Consider the following 16,481-nt stretch of genomic DNA (forward strand, 5'->3'; position numbering starts at 1 on the left):
GGGCTGAAGCGAAAAGGGCCCCAGACACCAAGCCAGGACACAGTGCAGGCCCGAGTTGCATCCAGCTCAGGACTGGGTGGTCCAGCCGGAGACGCTTGTAAGGTGTATAGGGGTGTCCACGAACCACCTTCACCTCCTTGACATCTAAATTCTCAAAACCTGTGCTTAGTGCTCGCTTGCTCAAGGGTAGTTTCTTCTTGGTCAGGTCTATGTGCAGAAACCAATAAAACATTTCACTCCTCTTTCTTCACTGTACAAAGAAGAGGCAGGCACAGACAATATTTTGCGGTTCACAAAGGATAGTGGGAATCCTTTTGGAATTTGTTTGGGGTTGGGGGTGAAAGGATGATTTGGTGTTCACATTTTTGCTCTGCCATTGGCTGGGTGTATCTCGGAGTAGGAAAATGGCTGGAAAGGAACAGCTCCAGCCGTGGTCCCATCAGAATGTGGGCAAGATCTGCTTCCTAGTGCTGGTGGGTGGCTCCAGCTGAAAAGTGAGACACTCTGACCCCACTGGCAAGCCCAACACCCATTAATACCTGAGATCCAGGTCACCTTCTGTGCTCTTTCTTCTTTTGAACTGAGCTATATGAATTAACTTGGTCTTTCATCTTCAACAATTCCTTTGATTACTTACCTGATGCCTCAGTTTCCTTTTTTAAAAAAAAATTGGGAGATGTGTTTCTGTTTCTATTTAATACCAAAAAGCATTTTAAGCATCTTTTAAGCTTTAGTCAACCTTCTCACATTGCTACTAAAAGAGGTGGGAAAGACTAAGTGATGACTCTGAGAATAATTAATGCATTTATCATATACGACATTAGGGTGAGATGTCTTCTAATGTTAATTCACCTGTTCTTAGCAGCCCCTATATACTGGATGATATTTAAAAAATAATTACCTCGGGGTGTTGCAAATGCTTTAGCTAGTCCCCCTAAATACTCTAGGATGCCTGTTACTTTAGCCTCTCGTTTACATATCTTCAATTTCTCTAAACACTCCCCGAACCCTACCTTATCAATAGTTTTATTGACAGCATTTTCATTCTTTCCCAATTGTCCTTACTCCTTATCTTACTTTTTCTTGTTTAATTTTTAAGGAGCAGTTTAAAAGCTCAGCTAATTTGGAGTCATTTAGTTTTCAGCTCCCTCCTCCTTCATTAAATGGGCCTACTTTTTCTTTTTCCATACTCCTCCCCCTGAACAACAAAAAAGAAAACATGTTTATAAAAACACACCCTATTCCCCTTAGTTCCTCTGGCTGGCATTAAATCATTCTGCCTTTGTAAATTTTTTTCTCTCCAGCCCTCATGTTTTTCCTGAAAACTTTAACTCAGTCCTGGTGTTCTTTCTCATTTTCCTCCCTGTGTCTCCATTTCTTGACAAGTTCAAGAGGGAGTTGCTCTTTTGATTTTCTCCCTGGCCCAGCTGAAAGTACACGGAACACTTCTTTCTTGCTCTTTTTTGTTGTGTTTTCACGGGACCTGTGGTCTCAGCCCTGCAGTTATGGCGTCTTCCGTGTTATCTTTCTCCCAAGGCTCACATCCTGGCAGAGCAGACAATGGGAGTGTGTGTCTTTACTTAGCTTTTATACCTTTTGTTCCAGAATGCAGGATTTCCTTATGGTTTGTTAGGGCTTTTCAAAAAGCTTATTTACTGATCCAGAGAAGTGCCAGGCTCACGCCCTGAAGAATGCAGGCCAAGTTTATATGTGCCTGAAATTACGCCACTGTGTCCAGGCTCATTTGATGTTTAGGGCCAGCTTACAGGCTGATTTGATTGCTGTTGTGTCCTGTCCAGTTGTGTGCCAAAAAAGTGGCCGCTAAAACAGGCCAAAACCTCGGCTCCCTGAGCCTCTGGTATAGAGAGGACAGAAACGCAGAGCAGGATAATGTCTGAAATGGGACGAAAGATGAATACATTTTTAAATTATGGTCTTGTTTAGAGTTGGTAGTCAATGCTAATCATTTATTTGTTTAAATTAAGTTCCTTTAATTAAAACAGGATTTTTTTTTTTTTAATTATGCCACTAGGTTGAAACCTCACATTTCTATATCTTGGACCAAAAAAAAGCCCTATTGTTGTACAATATTTTCAATACAAGACAATGTTTTCAAAAACAAACACAAATCAAGACAGTAGGATTTTTGAGAAAGAGAGCGTGTGATCTTCATGACGGAACCACAAACGGGACCTGAAAGCATGAGCTGACAGCAGGTTTGCTCAGTTACCTGTACCCAGTGAAGGCCGGCATGCTTGTTTTCTTTTCCTTGATGCCAATGTGACGTCATTGCCTGATGAGCACTGGGGGAGAGGTCACAGAACATAGGCAGATCTGCCGAGAATAGGCACACCCACGTGCACATGCTAACGTCGTGACGGTGGCTCGTCCCACCACCGTCATTGTGGAGCCACAAAGACAGGCCCTTAGGGAGATGAAGTGTTAGACCTGTCTCCATGGTGTGGAGCCAGCCCTCCGGCCAAGGTCAGTCAGGGAGCCTGGACCTGGGTGATTAGCAAGTACAGGGAAAGCCTAGGTCCAAGTAATTATCCCAGTAAGTCTGACTCTGTGCTCTAGCGCTGTTCCGTATGCTTACTCCTAGTTAAGACAGCGTCTTGAGGGTTTCTCCTTAAAACTTCTCTAAAGACTACACTCTCTGCCTGAGGTGACCATCTCTGCCGTCACATTAGTCCTTATAAGGGCCCGTTGTTCAAGGTTTGAATCGAACGCCACCTTCTCCTGGAGACCTTCCTCAATCCTCACTCAAAATGTATTTCATTTTTTTTTCTGGGTGCTCCGATCACCCAGAACTCCAAAATGCCTATATTCCAAAGGGCATTTTGGGGGGAGGTACCTCAAATATTTGACACTGGTGACGGGTCCGTCACATTGAAACTCTTCCTTCCCTAGTGTCCATGGAGTGACACTGCCCAGCTTTTCTTCCTTCCACCGGCCCTGGTGTGTCCTGCGCCCCTCGTCCTCTTCAGATGTTTGTGCTCCCTCAACAACCCTAACCCCACCGTGGCTCCCTCTCTGTGGGGATGACCCCCAGATTTTCATCCCCAGCAGAGGCCGCCTCACAGAGCTCTTTCACAGAGATTCTTATTTCCCTAAACACACAGACCACCCCCAACCTACGATGGTTCCATTAAGAGTTTTGACTTTACGATGGTGCAAAAGTGATACACATTCAGTAGAAACTGTACTTCAAATTTCGAATTTTGATCTTTTCCTGAGGTAGTGATTTGCAGGACCCTCTCGTGAAGCTGGGCAGGGACGTGGGCCACAGCCCACAACAGCCACATGACCGGGGGGTCAGCACCCAATACCCTGCAGAGTACGGTGTCGCCAGCGTGTTTTGGATATTGTGGTTTATATTTTCACATCCCACGGTGTCTACAAAACACTCATCTATGTCTCCCACTTCTGGTGAGAAGAAGAGGAAGGCAATTACTCTTGAGATGGAACTCAGATAATTGCCCAACTGCAGGCTAAAGTAAGTGTTCTGAGTACGTCTAAGGTGGGCTAGGCTAAACTAGGATGTTTGGCAGCTTCAGCGTACTACATGCATTTTGGACTTACGATATTTTCAATTTATTGTGGGTTTATCAAGGACGTAACCCCATCATATGTTGAGGAGCTTCTGTATTAGACATCTCCACGTGGCTGGAGTTAAACGCAGTATGTCAGTGTCTTCCCGTCAAAATCTGTACCTGCCCTCAACTCCTTAGCACCCTTGTTATATTCCGAGAGTGTCTGACTATTTTGCTCATCACTCTGCCTCCCGTTCACCTCCACATTGTCATTGGGCATATCTTTGTGAAATACCCCACCTGGGAAATATGAACATGTCACTCCAACCCAAGGCTCCACATGTGCAGAGGCACAGATGGCCCCCCGAGCTAGGGTTCCTCGCAAACTGCTTACAGCTCCCACCGGCTCCTACCCTTTGCATGCACCTACCCCTCTCGATAGCCCACCTGTCCATCTCTACTGAGTCTTTGGGACTTATCTCAGTTGCCGCCACGTCCATGACGCCTGTCCTGGCCCTCTCCAGCTGACCTGGTCACTCCTTCCTTTCTGCTTCTCATCGCATGTGGACGTTGCTCCCATATGGTGCTTCTCATGTTGTTCTCGCCCTTTGGTTTCCTTTCTTCTCAACCAGACTCCGAACCGCTCTGTGACTACCTGTAGTTCCCATTTTAGGGGCCACCTTCCATCTTCATGTCCTTTACAATCAGCAGCATTTTGAGGCACGCGGCCGAAGGAAGGAGGAGAGTCTGGGGCCCCAGATTCTATTTGTCTGCATGCTCTTCACTGTTACTGGATCACTGGAGTAAGACGCGTAATTCAGCTGAGTTCATCGTGGGGCTCCTTGCTGTTGGCTTTGGAGTTGCTGGAGAAGAGAAATGTGCTCTGTGTTAATGTGCTTTAAAAGTTCCTTCCAAGTATTAGACTGGAGGCTCCTCATCCTTCCTTCATACTGAATTGGAGGCGAGCGATGAGGAACCCAGCGAACAAACTCCTCCCAGCGCCTTCACTGTGTTATTCGCAGCTACAGAGCGCTAAGCCCAAACCTTGACAGGCCTACCCGTACACTCCCCCAGTGCACCGTTTCTCCCTGGCTCATGTTGTGCCGCTCGGCCACCATGCTGACCAACACTGTGACTCTGCTCAGGTGCCCGATACTTTACTCGTATTGCTCGTTTTATTCTTATCGCCATGTAGGAGCAGCTGTGACTGTCTCCATTTCACACACGTGGAACCCGGAAATGACCAGCCTAACATAGGACAAAGACCGCGCTCTTGGAGAACAAAGGAAATGACAATCTAGCAAACAGCAGGCCATCTACAAAACCTGAGTTTGTTGTCATATAACAGGGCAGTCCCAGGTGATCATGCTAAGTACTGACCGGATATAACGAAGAGGTGTGTAGTGTGTCCTCAGCAGTGGCCCCACATGGCTTGACTTTCCAGGTGTGCTGCTCCTGCTCCAGTCGCTGTTGAGCATCTAGGACAAAGACTCAAACACAGGCCTGAGGAGCAGGGCCCCACAGCCGTGCGTCAGCACCGCGCCCCACTGCGGCCTCACTCCCAGGCACAGCCTACTCTTCTCGGTGTTAGAAATGTGTAACGTATTCTCCCTGGTTTTCAACGCCTCTTAGTGCATTTTTCTAACAAGCAGCTATTTCCATTATGTTTTATTCTTGATTCATCATTTTTCAAGGTAGTCTTGTGGGTTTGAGGGCCGATAAGAAAGAAACAGGGGTGGGGGATGGTGAGGAAGATGGCTCCAGACCAGGGGCCCGGCTGTAAATCTTGAAGTAAAATTATCTTTGTGAACTAAATGGCACCTGAATTTTATTCAAGTGAAAAACTGGGCAGTTGACTGTGATTTAAAATGATCACTGTTCTATACTTCAAGTGCGCTGAAACAGGCTCTTTTGCAACAACCTAGGGAACATATGCAAATTGCAGTTATACTGTTTAGTCTGAAGAAGTGAAGGCTGACGGAATAATTGGTCCAGAAGTTTATGAAGCGTTATGTTGAGGTTGTATACCATTACTTACCCCTAAATCGTACATGAAACTGAAATGGACTTAAGGTGCACAGGACATATGTAGGTTAGATAACAGAGAGCAAAGATTCCAAAAATAGCTAATGCTCAGTGGATTTTCAAAGATTTGGGGGGGTGGGTTAGGGAGAAGATATTAGGAAAAAAATAGATGGAGCAGTTCATGTGGTTGTTCAGTAATTGTGCGGGGTCACCACTACAGAGCGGAGGGTCTCAGAAGGTGGTCTTGGGGAACTTTCCGTTATGTGAGTCTTTTAAGATGCCGCACTCCTCTGTCCTGTGGCTGCAGAGTCTGCCGTGGGTTCTTGATCTGCTCAGAGAGCCGATATCTGATTTCCTGGTCTGCACCCTGCAGAAACCAGTGGAAACTAAGCAGGGATAGGTTACCCACCCACATTGCACCTTTCCTACAGAGAGGGATGCTGGCCGCGGCCTTGAGGTAATTGAGAACACCCACTTTTCTTCTTTTACACCTCTTCTTCAGAGGACCTGGCTCATTACCTTTAAAGGGGGCATCCCAACAGAGACACACCCTGTGGCCAAACGGCAGCTGGGGTTGGGGGAGGCAGGGCAGCTGTGATGGTGGGATTGTCACCCCACACGAGTCACACTCTTCCTCCACACACTTCACGGAGTGGGGTTTTTGGGTTGCTCTACTCTGAGATGGGGCAGATAAACCATCTTGGAAGGTTCTAGAAGTGCCCACTGAGATGGCCAATGTGGGGATAACCTCACTGGTGCTCTTCCCAGAAAGAAGGTCAGTGTGGAGTCTGCTGCCAGCCCCCATTGCCTGCCCCCTGGAATCGACCAGCCTTTCGACTCCCAAGCCCCTTGTCCCAGTGTCTGCTTACCTAGACCCAGGCCAAATACAGGCCTGGTGACCCAGAGCGCCACTGTGAGATGATGACCCAGACAGAGCGAGGCACCTCTGAAACTCCGAGTTGTCCTGACGACCTAGTTCATGACCTCAACGTGACCGTGAGATGGCAGGAGCTTTCCGAAGGGCCAGATCACTTGGTCTTTATTTTTGCCCCTCTGTGTAAGTTGCTCTCAACTCCGATGGCCAAGTGGTTTCACTTAGGGAGCTTTTAAATAAACCCATGCCTGCCCCTACCCCTCCACCAATTAAATCAGATTCTTTGAGGAGAAAAGCCGGCAACGGTGCTTTTTAAAAAGCTCCCCAGATGATTTTAATGTGCAGCCTGGGCTGAGAAATGCTGGATCAGTGGCCATAACTCTGGGAGAAGAGACAGCTACGTGGCGTTGTTTGGGCAAATTCTCATAACGCTGAGGAGCCCTTCTCTGTGTGAGTTGTGTGCCTGGACTCTGGCAATACATCAGGGCATCTAGCACAGGCACCTATCCAATGGCACAAGGGATGCAGGCAAGTGAAGGGTCATGTCCACTCCGCTGTGCTCTGAGGCACATGCAGGGAGCACCCTGCAGGCTCTGCTCTCTGGGAGAGCTGTGAAAAGTTTGCTGCCAAGGTTGAAGCCTCAGTGGTTTGGATTATGAGTGGGACTCTGGCAGACAGAGAAGGGGAGACAGGTCACTTCAGCAGGAAGGACAGTGTGCTGGTATGAAGAAGCACAGCTTGCCATGGGACTAGAATGTCAGCTTCAGGAGAGCAGGGTCTCTGGGTCTTCTCTGCTCTTGCCTGTTATAAACCTGAGCTAGACTTATTAGGTACACAAGAAATTAGTGGAGGGCGGCCAGATGGCTCAGTTGGTTAGAGTGCAAGCTCTTAACAACAGGGCTGCCGGTTCGATTCCCATATGGGCCAGTGAGCTGCGCCCTCCACAACTAGATTGAAGACGAGCTGCAGCTGAGCTGCCAGAGGGGCCTACGGATGGCTCAGATGGTAACAGCGCAAGCTCTTAACAAGGTTGCCAGGTTCAATTCCCGCATGGGATGGTGGGCTGCGCCCCCTGCAACTAAGATTGAAAATGGTGACTGGACTTGGAGTTGAGCTGCACCCTTCACAACTAGACTGAAGGACAACGACTTGGAGCAGATGGGCCCTGGAGAAACACACTGTCCCCCAATAGTCCCCAATAAAAAATTTAAAAAAAGAAAGTAGAATGAATGAATGAACGTATGAGCATTGCCTTTTCAAGAGCATGGGCATGCCAGGAGAAGAGGCTTAGAGAGCAGTGAGAGCCCTGCCGTGGATAGACTTCTGCTTCATGCCATTCACTGAGCTGGACATCGGGGGGAAGAGCCATAAGCCTTATTAGTGACTTGATGGTCTTTAAATGTCCACACTTATTCTTTCAATTCATATTTCTCTCATCCTACATTTCCTACAAAAACTTATAAATCATTCGTTAGTAATTAACCAAAGTCCCAACTATCAATTAAACCAGACCCAGCTGAAGAGAGAAAACTTTGACATTGACTGTTAAAAATGGATTATCTCAACTTCATTCTTTTCTAGTCTTCACGGTGACCATGATTCATTAGACTCAGTCTTTAAATCAGCCTTGGAAATTGAAAGAGAAAAATCTACGCCGTTGGGCCTGTGCCTCGTGCAGGCCCAATGGACTGGACGTGCTGTGACTGGCTTCAGGGACCTGCTCCCAAGACGTCTCTGTGGTCACTCGCTTTCCTGGTCATGACAGCATCTTGCCCTTGTCAGACGCCACTCTCACTCCACAGCTGAGCTGAGGCTGTGCTGTGACTGTGAACCTAATGCAATGCCACGTTACTTTTAAAATCAAAGTTACCTGAAAGTATTTCTATGATTCAATTAATCACTTGAGATAATTATTTGCCTTTTCGGTACAAGGCACGGTGCTATAAGTTAGCAAAAATTAAAATAGAAAGATGTATGGTAGACATTTTTTGCCTCAGGTCCTTTGCACAGACCATTCCCTTCCTTTCCCTGGCATTCTTACTACTGATCTTCCAGGTCTCAGCTTACATGTCACCTCAGAAGGACCTTCCATCCTTCTACGCCTTTCTGTCTAAAAGAGGCTCCCACCACTGTTCATTATAACTTGGAACAATTAGTCATTGTTCTAGCTCCTTCTTTGTTTACTTCCAATCTTCCCACCTCCTTACTACTCATAGATTGTGGGCATGATGAGGTCATGGACCGCGTGTGTCACAGCAGAATGTATGCGGAACAAATAGGTGAAGCATTAGTTATATGCCAGAGGTGCCAAACAAATGTATACAAGTGGACACTTTGGTCAGTGTTCCTCAAACAGTAGTTCGCCGTAATCAGAAGTGTCTGGCCGCTGATGGGAACCACTTTGAGCACCTCTTGTAATTGCAGAAGTCAAACGTGACTTACATTCATCTTTTGTTATTGGTATATATTGAGTAGTACAATTTTAATAGGTTTTTCTTTTCTTAAAATGTGTATACATTTTTTTTGGCACCTTCTGTAGTTATCACTACTTTAATGAGCATGTTCCCTCAACTGCACTGCAAATGCCTTGAACGTGGGACTCTGTGTTCAGAGTCTTTGCAACTTCAAATATGCTCCTATATATATATTTTTGGCCTGGTCCCAAATCCAAATATCCAGAATTGAAGAGAACTTGACTCATTGTTGGAATTAATTGAAAAGAGGAAGAGGCTCTAGTACTTGAGCACTTCAGTTTGAGCCTGTGGAATGAACCCAAAGCCAAGATTTATGGTCACTTCCTTGATGTTGCAAGTGACAGAAGGTGACCATAATGTGCCTGGGCTGAGCTGGAGAAAACAGACTGAGCCCAAGGGATTCCCTCAGTTGCTGACTGTTCCCCTTCCCTACAGCCATGGTGGCCTTGTGCGGCTGGCTTCAGGGTCACACAGCAGGCAGCCTGGCTCTGGTAAGGAATCCCCAGCCTCATGGATTTTGGTCTCCCCTCTTGCACTGTTTTTGGAGACTCCTCGCCAGCAAAGGATGGTTGCTAGGAATGCGAATGGCATTCCAAATGGGTTATTAAAGCAGACAAACAAATAAACAAAGAACAAAACACTCCACACCACACAGAAATGCTCCCTTCAAACAGGGACCTCGCACTGGGGACGGGGTCATGGGTTCAGCTCGGAGCTCTGAGCAGGTCTCATGATGCTGACAGTTGGGCCCAGGCCCCAGGTGTCATTACCTGCATAACAACACATCAGGTTCAATCTCGGCAAAACCTGGAGAATAACCTCATGCATTTTTCACAAAATCTCCAAGGTTTGTAGAAATTGAAATTGGTGCCTCCCGACTGTGAAGAGCCACAACCCCAAAGAGAAGATGTTCCTGTGAACTGAAAATCCTGCCCTCTTACAGGGTTCCCCTTGGGGTTGATGCAGTTCCATCTTGCTCCCAGGCCCAGTAGGAGCCTGGGTGAAACATGATGCCATCAGATTGATAAGCAAGTGTACACTCACTCTGTGACCCAGGACCCGGAAGCCAGTGATCACGGGGCCAGTGATCACACCACCCCACCTCAAAATGATTTGCTTGGGGTTTGCTTGACTCCTGGGAGGTGTATGTGGGAGGAGAGGAGAGATGGCTCCGAAACTGTAGGTGGAGGGAGCTGGAACTCTGTACCCCATATTCCCATTCCAATGACCAGAGGCATAGGAAGTACTTATATTGTACAGTCGACCCTCCATATCTGTGGGTTTTGCATCTGTGGATTCAACCAACCACGGAGCAAAAATATTTGGAAAAAAATCCCGGAAAGTTCCAGAAAGCAAAACTTGAATTTGCCATGTATCGAGCACCACACTGAATCTACTCAAATAAAACGATGTGGAGGCAGAGCCTGCTGTATCCTGTAGGCAAATACAGGTTATATGCAAATACTACGCCAGTTTATACAGGGGACTTGAGCATCTGTGGATTTGGTATCATTGGGGGCTCCTGGAAGCAGTCTCTCATGAATACTGAGGGACAATGCATACGGCAGGGACACTAGCCTGCTTCTTGGCTCCGCCTCGTAAGGTAAGCACTTCCTGTTCTGTTCAGCCTGCGCATGACCCTTCTCCTTAGTGGAGCCTTAGACACAGGTGCAGAATGAATGATGTTGGCCCTCAGTCGTGTCCTCTCACCCTCTTCTCTCTCCTTGACACCTGACTTTTTCTGTACCCCTCCCTGAAGACCCCAGTACCCTCTCGCAACTCAGGCTCTTCAAAGCCAGACACCCAACTGTGTACGCAGACCCTCCCCAGACCAACCCTTTTGCATTCCGCCATCAAAACACTACAGTTCTAAGCCCTAAGCAGCCTTCTCACTGCTGAGGAAGAAGTTTGATCACTGACACCACCCTCTCCTTTCTTGTCAATCCTAACCAGCTACTGACCAATAGAACTTAAAGAGCTATGCTGCCCAGGGTGTTGGAGTGATGGCAGAGAATTCCTAAAGGCATGCTGCCCACTCATGTACCCCTGGCATTGATTTTCAGATTGTCCTTTCATCTCTAGGGTCTGTCATACAATTCAGACTTCAGTATAAGCAGCTTGTCCTATTTTGGGCTATTTTCATGTGGGATACTTCTGTCTTTCCATCTAGATTTTAACTTCTAAATCCCCTCTGTCCTGGCACAGGGCTAAAACACTGGTTAACTCTCAGGAATGACTCTGCTGGACATGAAGTTGGTAAGGGAAACAGACCCATAACATACTTGAAGTTTGAGTCAGGAGGACCCTACAGATTCTAGATCAGCTGCCTCATCTTACAGCCAAGAAAGATGAGCTCGGAGAAGCACAGACACCTGAAGCTTTTAAGAACAAATATTTATTCAAGGTCTAATTTGGTTGCTGTGATAGGAATATAATGATCAGTCATGAACCTTGGTCCCCAGGAACTTAGGGTTTGATGTGTGAAGCAGATGAGATGTGGGTGAACATATATACTGTATACTATGCAGTAGGAAGCTGGGAGCACCATTGAGGTGCTCCAGGTGGCCAGGAAGGGAAGAGCTGAGGTCAGGTGGCCGCACAGAAGGAATTTCCTTGTAGATCTGCGTCAAATATCTAGCTGAAGCTAGAGGAGGCTCATCCCATGCCCAGCTCTGCTCGGTTGGTGAAGGCTCACAGGCTTGACAGCCCCGTGTTGAGGAGTGTACTGTGCACGCCTGTCATGACTAACAGCGAGACCTGGAGGGAAGTGAAAAGGACAAAGGAACTAAATCGCCACCTTGGGACCTTCCAGCTCAACCTAACTCTAAAGAACATAGCAACTTAAAAGAGAAAAAAGGAAACTATCTTCGTTTCTATTAATAGCCTCTCTTTACACCAAGTAATCATTGTTATTTTTCAATGTTAGCTTGCGTTTTTCTCCTCATCTTATTCATACTAAGTTAATGTTTGCAAAACGTGCCAGGTCGATACAAATAACCTTTAAAAGCATAGCCCGGTTCTCCAGAGATGATCAGTGCCAGGTACTTGGTGCTTCTAAGACTCACCTTAGAGAATCTGAGAGAAAAAGGCATCAGCGATGAGCCTGGCCAGGTTCCTCCACGAGTCAGTCCTTGTACTTGCTTGGCTGCTGATGGGATGGCAAAAGAAGTCAAAGCCACAGTCCTTGCCTTCAAAGAGATGACTATCTAAGAGAAAATGTCCATGCTTGAAACATGCAGAGAAATCTGATTCCTGAGTGCAAGATAGCATGGTTTGCGTCACATACACGTATGCACACATGCATGTACACACACACGCATGCACGCACGCATAGAGCTGAGAGCAGAGCTGTGTTTTGTTGCCCTACAGCTCCATCACCTTAGCCAGCTTCTCATCCATCCTGAAAGCTTTTCTTTTGCCTCAGAAGATGAAGGGTCATGGCTCTTTCCAGGCTGCCCTGCCGCCTGACCCCTCCGCGGAGACCTCCAGCTCTCTGTGACCATCTCTCCTTTTTGAATCTTCAATCTGGTCTCCTCGTTGGCGCCTTTTCCATGTCTTTCAAACATGCCAAAGAGCCCCTACTCTAAAAAGCCTTCTCAAACTCCTGCTCCGTCTCACGCCTCCTCAGTTTAAGGAGACATACACCGCCTCCACGCCTGCCCCCCACTTGCTCCTCCCTCTCTGCAGCCAAGCTTGTGCCCTGAGCACCCACTGAATGGCTTTCTCATACTCATGCCTGCTCTTGGGCTGTAGGTGAGCTCCCCGTTTTGGTCTGGGGACCCATTATTCACTTTCTGTGGGTGACCCTTTGTACCCCCTGGCTGATGACTCCCAGATGCAGGTCTCCAGTCCTGACCAAAATCCTGGGGTACAGAGACTGTGTTTCCAACCGCCTACCAAGCAACAAGTCTACCTGGCAATCCCTGAAACCCTTAAACTCAACCTGCCCCAGTGGATTCGCTGCCTTTCTCCTGAAGCTACTTCTCCCCGATCAGTATGATGGCTTATGTCACTGTCATGCACCCACCAGGAAGCCTCCAAATTAGACCTCAGGGTCATTTTAATGCCTCCGTCTCCTTCATATCTCATATCCAGTTGCTTCCTAATCATCTCCTAAATCTCTTCCCTCTTGTCATTCTATCCCTGATCCTTTAAGTCTAGTTGACCCACTCGTACTTGGTCCTGGCTGCCCCCAAAGCTGTGAACAGCATTTATTTCAGGCAAGAGCCCCCTTCATTGTTCTCAGCTCTCTGCTTCCTGCCCTCTGGCCCACCCTCCCCCCCTTGATTTTCCATTCCTGGCCACTCCAGTTTCACTGGTTTTAGATTTCCATATGATTTTCCACAACGACTCCCCTACCTGGCCGGTATCTCTGGTTTGAGGTGCAAAACCATACCCATTGTCTCTGGGGGAGACGTCCTAGTCCATTCCCGCTCCTATCACCCCACTGGCCAAGGCAGCCCCAGGTTCCCACCTCTGCTCCCAAAGTCAGGTCGTGACCTACGTGCCTGTTTCTTCCACTGGACTTTAAGTTCCAGGACTGGAACGAGGACTGACATTGTGTACCTGCCTTCGAATCCCACGACAGGCGCGGTATGGGATTACGAAAATGGCAAGAGTGTGGTATATACAGGAAGCGTTGAGGAATGATTCAAGACAATGCACGTCCTGTAGGAATACTGAGGGAGGAGGGGCTGTGTGGCTTGAGTCAGTGCAGGAAGCTGGATCCCCAGGCTGAATACAGACATTGTAATTACATGCCCGAAAACAGGAAAGTGCTGGTTACGTGGATGAAGCCTATCTTTTCATTCCTCCCAGTGCCCTGAATTCTCCACTTTGTTACCTTTTCTGAACCTAGCTGGGATGACTACTGCCTGTAAGCCTAAGAAGAGCTGTGCAGAATGTCATGAGAAGCGTGGTCCAGCCAAAATGAAGTCAGGGGCCAACAACCGCCCTGCATGTCAGGGCCAGGAGTTTGGGAGGCCCTCTTCCCTGTTTACTTGGACCAAAGGGACCTTGGAGCTCTGCTTGGCCCCAGAGTAGCTCCGGACTCACAAGTGTTCATTATGGCTATGAGTACATATCCAGGCAGTGTTTGATCCTGAGTTCTCCCTAGAGCCAACCCTCCAGCCAAGTGTGAACAGCCCTGTATAATCCTGGCGGATGCTCAAGGGCCATGTTAGGTTTTTCCAAAGAAGTGTCCTGGGCCTTCTCATTGGTTCCTTCATTTATTGTTTCCTGCTGTCATGTGATTGGGAGACTGCTGTCCTTAAGACTAGTCCCTTTGGTACCACGAGCTCAAGTTCTGCTCCTTTTCTTCCTGGCCTCGCCCCCTCCTACCCTCTTGGCTCAGAGATCACTGGACTGCACGTGGCATTAGCTTAGAGTGTGCTTTTTCCTAAGCTCCTCCCCCAAGCTGCTTGTGTGCTTGTGTGTGCGTGCGCCCGTGTGTGTGTGTGTGTGTGTGTGTGTGTGTGTGTGTGTGTGCGGTTCATGCCCCCTCATCAGTTCTGTGAGGGCACCACTGGGATCCAGCTCACACTGCAGGAAAGCCCCATCCTTAAGAAGGAGCTGGAATGTGCTAGCAACGTCTCAGATTAGTTTGGCAGCCTGGCCCCTCTTATTCTCCCTTCCTGTCCCTTTCTCCTTTTGGCTACTCACCCTTACCTCCTTGCTGTCCCAGCTGTTGCAGGCAGCACACTTCCCAGAGCAGCCGCGAGAGGCAACTTGCTGCCCGTGGTGAAGCCATGTGTGTGTCGGGACACTTGGCTCCTCACACCAAGAGCAGTCTAAAACGGGGTGCCCAAGGGAAAGCATGCCTGACCCCTGGCCCTCTTCAGCATGGCTTTGTCCCTTTGAAGATGCTGTGTCCTCAGGATTTTACTGACTTGTTAAGCTTGCCACAGAGTTTATAGCCCAAGCAACCCCACAGTTTCTCAGTGGTCTTATTCATTCATGGTCAGCTTGTAAGCGATTGCAAAACCCTCTTCTGGTGTCCGGTTCCTGGCAAGCGTGGTGAACTCTGAGCAAAAGAAATCTGGGCAAATTGTAGCACGTTAATACGCACATTCAGACATAGGGAACCAAAAATCCATAATGTGATCATTTACTCTTTTGGATTTCCAAACCTAAAAGGTCTTGAGCCTCAGGAATACACAAACACATAAGCAAAGGAAAACATTCCAAGAGTCTAGAAAGCTTCTGTTTCTACTGATGCACATCCATGGCAATGCCTTCTCTTCTTTCCAGATCCACCTTGTCTCCAGTAATAGATAGGAGCTAGATGGAGAGAGACCCAAGGGGAAAACTGTGCAGTGTTCTTCTCCTTAGAGCAGTTCTTCGTATGGTGAAGAGCCCAGCTTTACCACACATACTGACCTCGCGAGGCGACGACCTGGCATTTGTAGCATCTCTGCTGATAAAACCACCACCTATCCCCTTGGGTACATCATGGTACCTTGGGTACAACAATTGGTTGTGACTGAGCGTTTGGGATACGTCAGTTCTTCAGCAGATGTTTCCAGGTGTGATGTAATTCATTAATGTGGCAGTAGGCTTGCTGATATTTTTAAACCAATCCAGTCTTGGTCACCTTGAAGCATGTTCATTTCTTTTCAGCAGCGGGGCTGCAGGGCCCAACCTGACCTATCCATCCTCTCCATCCCATGGGCTTTAAGCTGCCTGCTGAGACGGTCTGGGGCATTCCGGTTTGGCGCTGCCCAGCTGACCCTGCCTCCCCCCTGCCTCCATGCTGTCTTCTAGCTTGCAGCCCTGCGTCAGAGAGGGGCCCCCCTGAGGATCTGCCTCGTGTCCTTTGTCCATGGCTGGGCCTGGAAATCTTGACAAAGCACTTTCTATAAACCACAGTGAGGGAGGGCAAAAATAACAATAATAAATAATGCCTCTGAGTCATCCATTCACCTCTGCAGATGCCGCCTCCGTGTCAGCTGTCACATGTTAGTAGTGTCACCTCGACTCCCTGATGGGTCCCAAGCCTTTGCGTGTTCCCTCCCCCACAGCAGTGGGGGACATGCCTCCCTTGTGGCCCATTTGTCCTGCTCTGTGTGGCCGGGCCTGTTTCTCTCAGGACTCTTCTAGGCAGAGCCGACTTGATTCTCACTATTGTTGTCCAGAAAGTTTCCAAATCCTCTGCTTCCTTTGGTCTCTGTTGCAAACCACAGCATTTTCCGTGTGATGATGCACTGCTTTTCTAGCTGGCCTTTGGGTCAGCAGGCAGCGCTTTGAATTTCCAGTCTCGGGGCTGGGCTTCTCTTGGGAAACCTCCACCCACGAGGGCCACGGGGCTCAGCCCACAGGGGAGTATCTGCCATGCTGAACGGGTCATTTCTTGGGCATGTGCTTCCTTCTTCCAACCAAACATTGTTCTTGCTTAGCTAGATGCTCAAGACTGGTTGCAACACTCTTCTCTCTCTCTCTCTGGCCTTGCCCTGAGCAGCCATGGCATTAAGTGTGTACCCCGGTGACTCACCTATAAATGATGGCAAAGTCTTCCTCTCCATGAGGCACCAGCCAAAGCAAACTTAGACCTCATTTGCAGGCTCCGGTCAAAACCAC

At 48.1% G+C, this 16,481-nt stretch overlaps 1 long non-coding RNA gene across 1 annotated transcript; it reads right to left on the reverse strand.

Annotated features, from left to right (window-relative positions):
- Window positions 1-11,350: 11,350 nt before the first annotated feature.
- Window positions 11,351-16,063, reverse strand: LOC117018634 (uncharacterized). The gene is made up of 3 exons (XR_004422272.1): window positions 14,574-16,063; window positions 11,972-12,112; window positions 11,351-11,663 (listed from the first exon to the last, which is right to left on the reverse strand). It is a non-coding gene; the product is annotated as an uncharacterized LOC117018634 (long non-coding RNA).
- Between the last annotated feature and the right edge of the window lie 418 nt (window positions 16,064-16,481).

This window comes from Rhinolophus ferrumequinum, chromosome 27 (genome assembly GCF_004115265.2).
Source record: "Rhinolophus ferrumequinum isolate MPI-CBG mRhiFer1 chromosome 27, mRhiFer1_v1.p, whole genome shotgun sequence".
Taxonomy (NCBI): domain Eukaryota; kingdom Metazoa; phylum Chordata; class Mammalia; order Chiroptera; family Rhinolophidae; genus Rhinolophus; species Rhinolophus ferrumequinum.